The 12,660-nt window shown below is 32.8% G+C and overlaps 1 protein-coding gene across 2 annotated transcripts in view; it reads left to right on the top strand.

Annotated features, from left to right (window-relative positions):
- MGAT4C (MGAT4 family member C) overlaps positions 1-12,660 on the top strand; it is a 717,101-nt gene that overhangs the window by 147,690 nt on the left and 556,751 nt on the right. The gene's annotated exons all lie outside the window — the stretch shown is intronic.

Here is a 12,660-nt window from a genome sequence, read left to right as displayed (position 1 = left end):
TTTATTTATTTTGTGGTACAGCTTTAGAATTTGTTCTCTTAACCATTCTTCTTAAATTCAGAAGGATAATATGAGCATGCATCACCCAGTGAAAGTAGGTTATTTGAGATTTACCTGTAGTGTGATGAACTAAGAGACAGTCTTTCATGTCTCTACAAGAGCATGCTTGAGGAATATGAGACAAAATAAGTTTGGCTGAATAAAGTCTTATGTCATAGAATGTGGCATTTGTGTTGTGGGCATGAGTCTAAACTGTAGTACATAACAGCTGTGTGAAGGAAGACTGAGAAGGAAGACTGGTATTGGATTCCAGGAAGGTGTATGAAAGTGGGAAAGATTTAGAAGGCAAAAATATATATCAATGGATTGATAGTGTGTAATGTCTTTGATCTATAAATGAAATGTACAGTATTCACCAGAGCTTTTTGAATGAAGTTAGAGGGGGATGAGGGAGAGAAATGATTAAGAACTGAGTAGTGTTTACAAGAGCAAAATCTGCCAAAATATGTACAGCCACATATTTATTATCTTTAGTAATACTTAATGCAAAATTTTACTTTGCATAATTTGTATGCTTCCATATATCAATAATGGCCCTGGCTCCCACAAAAGCTTCAAATAATTGATGATCCAGAAAGTTATTCCCCATTTATGATGAAGGTTTTCTGATCTTCACTGCAAAAATTATCCACAACATGATGCAGCTTCTTCAATAAACATCCCAGAGAGAAAATCAGAGAACACATTAATATATCATTTTGAGGGTAAAAAAAAAAAAATAGAGACAGGTAAATAAGGCCTTGCCCTAAATCATGTCATGTAATTATATTGATATTTCTGTTCAAGAATCCAGGATTCTAAACCCATATTTATATAGCTAAAATAAAGATTCCACAAACAGGTCAGGTTAGAAGTACATATAACTACTAATTTGAAAAGCTAATCAGCTTGATATTGGGCCGAAAATCCAAATGGAAAATTTTAGGTTTTTTTTAACCTCTGAAGTTCTGAACTAAAATCTTCTCTTAGACTGAAATAAGACAGATGATTGCTGGTACATAGATCAGACTTATTTTCCTATTTTAATCCTTTTATATCATTCTGTTTCTCTACCACTTTGAAAAGCAAGCTGATTTCTATTGCTTTTTTTAAAAAAAACTTAAGCTTATTTTTCATTACTTTCTAACTTCTACATTAGGGTTTTTCTATCTTTTTCACATCAGCCGCAATTTGTAGACTTTACTCTTCTTGTCTGATGCAATTGGTACAAATGAAATGGAGAATCAAAAGGTCAGTACCTTTTTAATCCAGGAAGCACCATCTCATTTTCACTTTCTCCAATTTCTCCTAAACCATAAGTCTTTGTACATCAGTTATTCAAAATTTGGAACCATAATGATTTCAGAAGTATACATGTTTCTGTTTAATGCTCTGTAACATCGAAGTTTTTCTTGGAACATTATGGCAAAATAGTAACTCACTTTAGTTTGTAAGATACTAGTTTGGTTTTATTTTTCACTTAAAAACTTGCATTCCTTGTTTACACAGAAAATTACAACAGTGTTATAAATTTTTTAAAAACTATGTAATGAAATAGATTGGCCTTTAAAATTAATGAAATGTATCTCATTTTACTGTTTAAAATACATTTCTTACTAAGTTTTATGCTTACTAATACATATATCCTGAATAGAATCTTTAAATGGGTGAAAAAATATTCAATTGGCAGTTGAAAAAAATCCTGGCATATTGTTCCTACCAACCTATGATTTCTAAGTATTTTTATTACATGGGAACGATAGGTACAAAAAGATTATAACAGATTATTTCTTGGCAGAGATTTTAATTTCTCACCAATTGTTATATCTTTCTCCCTGTTACTAATAGAACTCTCCACACCCACCTCTAACAAATCCTATGGCTGAAGCTAAAAGACCTCCATACAGTTAGGTATGACCATGTGGAGAAACCCCTGCTACAGGAATGTAAGCAAATGTGTTGTGGGCAAATTTCATGTTATTCCATAAAAGGAAACTGCTTGTCATTCATTTCGTCCTTCATCCCTTTCCACTGGCTGTGAGCTTGAGGCTCCTGTAACTGCTACCTTAGACCCAGAGAGGGAATCTACTTTTTGAGGAAAGTAGAAGTTACTACCAACTTGAGTCTCTGGATGAAGATATGAAGTAGAGCTGCCCATGGTAGTTTGCCTACCTGGAAAATTGTGTGAGAGAAAAATGTCTTCTATATTACTTTAGATGCATACACTGAAAACTTGGCATTACAAGTGAATATGATTATATTGCAAAAGACAACATTAAGCATTATAATATTCTTTGTCTCTAAAATAATTCTACCGTACACGTATACTCCACAAGCAAAATATCAATTAACTTCTAATTTAAAATATCAAAAGTTTATATGCTCTTTATCTCTCTAGGAAAGAGTAATTAGCAGGGTGTTTCATTTTTGTTTTCCATAATTTTTACTTGGCCATTCATTGCTTTAGCCATCATTGGAACCAATAATAATGCCAATAGTATGAACACTTTTAATACTAATCTTGACATTCACCCTTCTATCAACATTCCAAATTCCAAGAAGAAAAATTAATGATTTGCCCATACAAGATTAGGTGTTCATTCCCAGTTTCCCCAATCCTTTCCCTTATCTAAAGAGAGGTTGGATGGTATGTTATCTGGGGAGACAACTGGGATCTCTAGCAACAAATTTAAAAAAGAAATCATATAGGATAGAGGGAATTATGTTTAGGTAACTCTTCGGTGTTCTAAAGCATAAAGTGTGTCTATAAGGAAAGGAGTACACACATAGGCTTAATTATTTATATCAAGAATCATTATTCAAAATAAGAATTAAGTTTGAGTTTCTCCTATATTTTTGACATTATACTAATTATGATCAACTAAAGTTTATTTATTTATTTATTTTTAAGATTTTATCTATTTATTCATGAGACACACAGAGAGAGGCAGAGGGAGAAGCAGGCTCCATGCAGGGAGCCCAATGTAGGACTCAATGCTGGGATTCCAAGATCACGCCCTGGGCCAAAGGCAGATGCTCAACCACTGAGCCACCCAGGGATCCCGATCAACTAAAGTTTAAATAGTTTTGTTAAAACTATGTGATGGGGCAGCCCGGGTGACTCAGCAGTTTAGCACTTGCCTTTGGCCCAGGGCGTGATCCTGGAGATCCAGGATCGAGTCCAGTTTCAGGCTCCCTGCATGGAGCCTGCTCCTCCCTCTGCCTGTGTGTCTGCTTCTTTCTCTCTGTCTGTGTCCCTGATGAATAAATAAATAAAGTGCTTAAAAAAACAAACAAAAAGTTATGTGATGAAATAGATTGGCCTTTAAAATTAATGAAATGTATCTCATATTTTACTGTATTAAAATATATTTCTTACTAAGTTTATGCATATATATATATATATATATATATATATATTATATATATGCCGAATAGAATCTTTAAATGGGTGAAAAAATATACAGTTGGCAGTTGATAAAAACCCTAGTATATTGTTCATCATATTTAAAGCTTTGGGCCCATGGGTGGCTCAGTCTGCTTTTGGCTCAGGTCATGATCCTGAGATTCCAGGAACAAGTCCTTCATCGGGCTCCCCAAAGAGAGCCTGATTCTCCCTCTGTGTCTCTGCCTTTCACTCTGTGTCTCTAATGAATAAATAAATAAAATCTTAAAAAAAAAAAAAAAGAAACCTAAAGTTTGAAATGAATATCTAGAGGAAGAAGTAGTTACTGTAAAAGTGAGCACTGCAAATAATTTCCAAGAAAAGTATTTATTTAGGTGTTCCAATTATTTACAAATATTTCCATAGCAGTTATGTCTTAAACCAGACAACCTTGACTTAACCTCTTTCATCAACTCATCTTTAGCCATTTGCACATCATCATTAAGTCACAGGCTCAGATAATATTTTTTTAGAGTTTAACTTGATTTGCTATATCCGTTTTTTACAAAAAGAAATAGCCTTAATGTATTTTTTGTAATTCCTATGAATCTAAATCATTCAGCTCTTGATCTCCTGTTTCATAATTAAACATTCATCCACTCACTGATTGCAACATTAGTCTAAATATAATATGGTAATTTCATTTATTTATACATTATTTACCATCAGAGAAAAAGTGGGATCATTAAAAAATGAAGTTGCTGGATGCTGGCCTGGAGAGAGACTTTTGTGGTGCTATGTTTTACAGTATTATGCATTCTGGGTGGAGAGAAAGAAATCATTAAGAAATATCAGGGTATTCTTTTTCTTTTCATTGTTATTGTATCTACCTATAAGTAATAACCAAGCCCATTCTTGAGATGAATTTTAGATCGTCAATTTAAAAAAATGTTTTCTAAATTGTAATGGAGTAAGATATTACATGGATTTTTTGAAATGAAACAATTCCATGAGGACATTACTGACTATTATACTATATATGAAACTTAAGTGGTTGGATCTTTTTATTTGACTTGCCGAATATGTAGCTACCTACTCTGTTGAAAGTGGATCTACTGACGATTTTTTTTTAAAAGATAAATAGATGTACAGTTACACCGACTCTAGTCTCCATTATTCTAGCATTCCTTTTGGTTAATAAACCATGAAGAATCTTGTACTTCCCTAATAGATCATAGTAATATAGATAGGTGAGAACTTTTTTTCTAAGGTAGAGAGCACACGCAATATATTACCTCTTAACACATTTTAATATTACATATAATTAGAATGTTAAATGCCACCAACTACACTTTATAAATTACAGCTAATGTACCTCTCACCAAAGAGTTGCTCACCTGCAGAACAGCCATCATATTTAAAGCCCATTTCCAAGTTTTTGTATGCCCTCAAGGATAAGATAGACTAAAGTAATGATACTATTGGAACTGCACGTAATCAGCTCCTATAAAAACATCTAATCCTGATTCCAATTATGTTAATTCATTGCAGCAAGCCTGTACATTTCAATCACCAAAAGGTTCAGTGCCTTTTGGAAGCCCCTTGGCAGCAGAGGCAGTCCCCATGAAAGTATTTAGCAAATCCTTTTGTGATGCATGAGGGTTTTAAAGTGGTAATAAACCAATCCCTTTACATTGATAAATTTCTCTGAAGTCAATGAGGGCTTTGCAGGGATTGGAGACTGAAGATTTTTCTTCTTCAGTTCAGTCTCCAGAAGAATCTTGGAAAATGTATAATAATATAGACATCATTTTCAATGTCTGGATCCACTAGAGGGCAAGAGGATCATAATTCACAGTGAAACCACAGTTTAAATCCAAGCCACCTAATTTCAGTCCCTTAGAAATCCTAGTGGTACTTTTTCTGCAACATTTTGTATTTAAATGTGTCACTGCTGCATTTCCATATACTTAATAGAGCACTGAAGACATTTATTGTGTCGTGGAAAGGGATAGATTGCAATATTTTTGCTTTATCAGTAAAGCTCCTTCTGTAATAAAGAAGTTGAGTTTTAAGTCCATAGCAGAATCTATACCATAGAATTCTACTGAAGCAGAAGCACAATTATATTTGGACACACAGAAAGGATATACCTAGTAGAACTATAAGCTTAGTGGGAGTATTAGCCTACTGTCTGTCCTAATTCCTTGTTGTGGAGTAAATGGAAAATTTACTTTTTTTTTTTCATTTCCTAAATACAAAACCATTTATTAGTGACTAAATATACCCAATATTGTCAGAGAAATACATTCTGAGGTGAGCAGCAATTGTTAAATATAGAATGCCATGAAAAAGTATATTAAAGTTTATAACTCCAAAAGCATGACTTAATTAACAATTGTAGTCTGCAGCAGTTATTTAGCAAACCTTGACTTTTTTCAATTTTCCAGACTGATGGTGCATTGCAGTAGGGCAAGTCTGGCAAGGGTTGTCCTACTGACTTTGAAATTCTTATAGCATTGTTAATATTTTTAAAATATTTTAAATATTCCAATTTTAAAAAGTAGTATAGGGATTTAAAAAATATGATCCAAAATATAGTAGGTGGAAGTTTTTATGTGTGTGAATTATCAACAACCTACATGTGTTACCTTGCTATATAATAGGACCTATACTCCAAGTTTTAAAAGAATCTATAAAACGATAGCCTGAAGATTTAAATGAGATCAGGTCTTAACTTACATATTAATACTTCCCTTGGTCTGAGTCCTTAAATATACCCAATGTATTTTATATAGAAAGTACATATTGTTAGGTGGGCTTATCTATAGGCTTTGCTGTCTTTTAATGAAAAAAAGTTATACACACACACACCCTCACACATTCATTGAGATTTTTATTTAAAGATTTTATTCATTCATTCATGGGAGACACAGAGAGAGAGAGGTAGAGACACAGGCAGAGAAAGAAGCAGACTCTATGTAGGGAGCCTGATGTGGGACTCTATTCTGGGACTCCAGGATCATGCCCTCGGTCAAAGGCAGATGCTCAACCACTGAGCCACCCAGGCGTCCCTCATTGAGATTTTAAATTCTGCCCTATAGTACATGAATCAGAAATCATTGTCTAATACCTAAATAGGCTGATAAGAGTTCAAAATGTCTTATAAGCACCCCATACATAAAGGATCTGGAATTAACAAGAAATGAAAAGTTCAATGATATTTTACCTTCCCCCATCAAGAAGCTTAGAGCCAACTGAATGAACAGAATCTATAAATACATCATTTCAATAGAGTATAAAACTATTATAATAAAGGTATTTTAAAAAATTATAGACAGGGGTGCCTGGGTGGCTCAGTCTGTTAAGCATCTGCCTTTGGCTCAGATCATAATCCCATGGTCCTGGGATCCATCAAGACCAGTATGGGGATCCCTGCTCAGTGGGGCCTCTACACCTCCGTCTCTCTTTGCCCCTCCCTCTGCTCATGCTCTCTTTCACTGAATCACTCTCTCCCTCTCAAATAAATAAATAAGTACATAAATAAATAAAAAAAATATATATATAGACACAGAAGTATCCTTAAAGCAGTCTGAAGTACTAAAGAGTTCTGGAGGAAGTAACACTATTGTTGGCTCTCAAAAGATGTTGTTACAATTATTAGGTATGTGAGGAGCACACAGTTATCTCAGAAAGGCCACATCATAGAAATAGATTGTTATTATTATCACAATAATAATTAATTTAATTAATTAATTAATTAGATTAATTTCCTGGTTCAATGTAGCAGGATCTACCATAGGAAGGCCCCAGATAAAATTACAATAGATTTAAAAAAAAATACCACAGTGAAATCAAGGGCTACAAATTTCAGAAGTAGTCATAGAAAAAAAAATCTATAGAGGAGAACAATTTTAAAACACAAGAAATTGGTAGTATTTACAATTTAAATTTTTGAGTAGGGATATTAAAATTGCCAAAGTTAATGAACTGCATGATATGACTCATGACTAAATTAGAACACTAATGACCAGCAAGTATATTTGTGTTTGATACAATATACCCAGTTCCCATAAAAGTGCCTAGTAGTGAGTGCTCAATATATCTCAAATATATAATGTCTTTCACATGGCAGTCCTATCTCACAGGTCCTGGTGATACAGCTAAAAACTCAGTTCCCCCTCCCTCTTGCTACCCATGCACTCTTCTTTTATTGAAAGTTACATATTCTCTTTCTATTGGAGAAAAAGACAATTTTTAACAAAATAGATTTTAGAACAAAAATATATAGATAGAAATTTCATCTGAAATTTAGACATTATCTCTAATGCACAGCTAACATTATTTTAAAATAAATACTGATAGAAAATAAAAGGAAAAATGACAAACCCATCCTCACAGAAAAATAAATTTCTCCAGATAATAAAGAGTTAAAGAAGGTAAAAATATTAAGGATAGCCTATTTAAAAGTACAACTACATCATAAAATATACAATACTGCAGAAAACAATTGCTGACTACCCTACATTTTCAAGATCTCATTCCTATTAAATAACTATTAATATTAGACAGAATATTTTACTGATAACATTCTTTAGAGGGTCAGCTAATTTTTCATTTAGCAAATATCTGGTATTCTTGCAACCTAGAATTTATTTGTCCTACATACAGTAAAGTATCTTGTATCATTCTGGGTAACAATACATATGAAACCGAGATAGTAACTCAGCTAAAGATTGTAACATGTGACCTAGACTGAAGATAATCAATATCCCATATTGCAATTAAACCTAAGTAGAATTTTCTAGGAATTCTTTTTTTTTTTTTTTTTTTTTTTAGAGATAAAGAAGGTTAGAGCACAAGGAGGGGTATGGGAAGAGGGAGAGAGAATCTTAAGCAGGCTCCACACCCAGTGTGAAGCCTAAGCAGGGATCAATCTCATGATCCTGACTGAGATTATAACTTGAGCCAAAAATCAAGAGTCAGACACTTAACCCACTGAGCCATCCAGGGGTCTAATTTTCTAGGATTTCTAGAAAATACACTCTCTTAAAGATAGGCACAGACTTAATTGAAAGTTGAATTATATGTGAAATGATTCAAAATTAAGAGGAAAATCAGGTTTTATTAACCAATATCACTTTAAACCTTGATTAATTTATATAAAAATCTAATTGTCTTTGGATTTATGAATTTTGTGAAGCAAAAAATTTCCTGGTTCCTTAAGAGTTTGATTTAGGTTTGACTTGATTTCAATTTTTTAAATAAATCCTAATTTACGATACATGGAATTATCAAAGTAGTTGTATCAAATATTTTTTGCTGGACAAAATTACCTCCAAGTTTAGTGACTTAAAAATGAGAAGAATCTGCCATTTCTGTTGATTTTTTGGATGGCCAGACAGTTCTCTGTTCTCACCTGGGCTTATTCATAGGGCTGCAGTCATCTGGTGGGTCAGCAGGGGAATGGCATCAGCTGGAGTGTTTGGGATGTTTGGGTCAGCAGTTTTTCCAGAGGTCTCTCATCTTGTCAACAGAAAGGACAAGCCTCAATGAACAATTGCTTTGAAAGCCTTTGCTTGTGTCACTTGAGCTACATCCCACTGGTCAAATGAATTCACATGGTCAAGTCCAAATATTTGGCATATAAATACAAACGTCACCTGTTGATTACAGGAGTTAGTCACTCTGAAGAGTGTACATATGGGGATGGGAAAAATGTGTAACTGTTTTTTGCCTATTGACCACCATGGATTTCAGGCAAACAAACAGAAGTGAAAAAAAAATATTTGGAGAGAGCAAAATAAAATGTAAAATGGCCAGAACTGCATAAAATGTGTCATTTGCTAGACTCATGAAATTAAATAGAAATGAGTTGCCTTTATTGGCAAATTATATTTCATTTTCTTAAGAGTAATTGGAGTTCATTTATACTACCTTGAGTATATATATATATATATGATATATATCATATATATGATATCATATAGATATATCATATCTTTATCTACTGATCAATCCATTGACATGAGCTGTTTACATAATTTGGCTATTGTAGATAATGCTGTTGTAAACATTGGGGTGCACGTATCCCTTCGAATTACTATTTTTGTATTCTTTGGGTAAATACCTAACAGTGAGATTGCTGGATCTTGAGTAGCTCTATTTTTAACTTTCTGAAGAACCTCCATACTATTCCCTCCATACTATTTCCCACGGTGGCTGCACCAATTCCCACCAACAGTGCTAGAGTGTTCCTTTTTCTATGCATGCCAACATTTTCTGTTTTTAACTTTAGCCATCTGGACAGGTGTGAGGTGGTATCTCATTGTGCTTTTGATTTATATTTCCCTGATGATGGGTGATGAGTAATTTTTCATTGTGTCTGTCGGCCATTTGCATGTCTTCTTTGTGTCTGTTCATGTCCTCTGCCCATTTCTTAACTGGATTATTTATTTTTGGGGAGTTGATTTTGATGAGTTCTTTATAGAATCTGAATACTAGTCATTTTGTCATTTGCAAATATCTTCTCCCATTATGTCGGTTGTCTTTTAGTTCTGTTGATTGTTCCTCTTTTGATAACTACAACTTTGTAATACAACTTGAAGTCAGAATTGTGATGCTTCCAGCTTTACATTTCTTTTTCAAAATTGCTTTGGCTACTAGAGGTCTTTTGTGGTTCCATACACATTTTAGGATTGTTTGTTCCAGCTCTGTGAAAAATGCTGTTTGTTTTTGTTTTTCTGTAGGGATTGCATTAAATCTATAGATTACTTTGGTTGGTATAGATGTCTTAACAATATTTGTTCTTTCAACCTATGAGCATGGAATGTCTTTCCATTTCTTTGTGTCATCTTTAATTTCTTTCATCAGTGTTATATAGTTTTCAGAGTACAGATTTTTGACCTCTTTTGTCACGTTGATTCCTAGGTATCTTGTTTGAGATACAATTCTAAGTGGGTTTGATTCCTTAATTTCTGCTGCTTCATTATTGACATACAGATATGCAACAGATTTCTGTATATTGATTTTGTATCCTACAACTTTACTGACTTCCTTAATATTTCTAGCAGCTTTTGAGTGCAATCTCCTGGGTTTTCTATATATATATAGTATCATGTCATCCATCTGCAAATAGTGAAAATTTGACTTCTTCCTTGCCAATTGATATGCCTTTTATTTCTTTTTGTTGTCTGGTGGTTAGGACTTCTAGTTGAATAAAAATAGTGAGAGTGGATATTCCTATCTTGTTCCCGACCAAAAAGGAAAAGCTCTCAGTTTTTCCCCATTAAGGATGATATTAGCTGTGATTTTTTCATATATGGTCTTTATTATGTTGAGATATGTTTCTTCTAGATTTACCTTATTGAGACTTTTTATCATGAATGGGTGTTGTACTTTGTCAAATACTTTTTCTGCTTCTAGTAAAATGATCGTATGTTTCTTATCCTTTCATTTATTAATGGAATGTATCACATTGATTGATCTTAATGGCCTTGACAGAATTTTTCTATCATCCCAATTATTTTGCTTGGAAAACTTAGAAACAGTGCTGTACTCAATTTAAAAAGTAAACATATACTTTTATATATATATATTTTTTCCCTTCAATCTTCCTTCTAAATTCATGAGACTCAAACAAGTGTTGTTATCTCTTGCAGTTTTATATAGAACTAATTGGGACCTCACTAAATATATAGGTTGAAAAACAGAAATCGTTTTCTTTTGGGAAATTCTGATTATTGTAGAATAATACCCCGGAGCATGTTAAGTATAAGCATTACCTATTTTGAGTATAAAAAAGTAATTAGAGTCACTGGACATAGTTATTTTGAACTTCCTGAATATGGTTAGATTTCTCTTTTGAAAATAAGTGTAAAAGGCCACTGCTGTCAAGAAGAATGAAATGTAGAAAGTGTCTGCCATATAGATTTGGTGCAGGATCATAAAATATTGAATTGTAAAATTTTAAAACAGATTTATGAGAGAAATGCTTCCATGTAATTCCACAGCCCTGAATACCTGAAAAACTTGCTGAAATTTTAAAGTTTGCAGATTTAAGAAGGTATAGAGGATAGGAACAGAAATTATTACCAGGATTTCACTTTATTGCTTGCTGAATATTGTTTGCAGTCTGAAAATGCCTTGACACAGGTGACTGATTTTTACCACAGAGCATTTCTTCAATAATGGTCCCATGCTACATTGAAGTGATTTAAAACTGAAAGCTCTGAAAACATTAATGAGAAAAAATGTATTTAATGTTGCTTATAATTTTGCATTTAAACATTATTTAAGTGACACATGAATGACCTCAGTAAAATAAAATTTTAATATTTCAGGAGTAAATAGTGAGTTCCTATTTGTATCTGCCATCCTAGGCTAATACTCAGAGGTAAGCACTGATAAATATTATTTCATCCAATTAGAGATTTCTTTTGTATTTATAGACAAAACATCTATATTTTCTATATCATATATATGTATACACTTATAAACTATAAATACATATACATTATGCCATGTATTGTATAAATTTATGGATACGGTTTTATTTGGAAGTACATGTAAGATAATATGTACAATATTATTTGGTAACTTGAATTTTTTAAAAAATTATCATGAGGCAAAACACACAGAAGAATGTGCAAATTATAACTGATTATTCAGTGATTGTGTAGCCACCACCAATTCAAGATATAGAACTTTAGTAACATGTGAGAAATTCTTGTCTATTCCCTCTTCCAGTGAATCTATGGTCCCTTCTTCTTAAATCATGATCATGACTTCTAATACCATAGATTAGATTTGCATGTCTTTTTAATTAAATTGATCATTTTAAATGTGGTTGCATTCATAGACATGATATAGGGGGTTAAACCTCATTTTTTGTATGTCGTTCATTAATTTTCAATGATAATAAAAAGGTAACATAATCCATTTTACTATTGATGAACTTTGGGTTGAAAGAACAATACTATGAACATTTTTGTATATGTTTTGTGATACACACAGACTTAAATTTTGTTGACTGATACTTAGGAGTAGAACTGCTGGGTCACAGCATATGCATATGTGTATCTGTAGCAAGGCCCAAGAATTTTCCAAAACAGTAATATCAGTTTGAATTTCCACCAGCAACACAGAGATGTTAATTTAAACTGTTGCCAACGTTTGACATACTGTTTCTGAAAATTTTATTCATTCTTATATTTATGTAATAGTACATAATTTCA

The sequence above is a fragment of the Canis lupus genome, chromosome 15, assembly GCF_003254725.2.
Source record: "Canis lupus dingo isolate Sandy chromosome 15, ASM325472v2, whole genome shotgun sequence".
Taxonomy (NCBI): Eukaryota; Metazoa; Chordata; class Mammalia; order Carnivora; family Canidae; genus Canis; species Canis lupus.
This window is presented reverse-complemented; position numbering and strand designations above follow the sequence as displayed.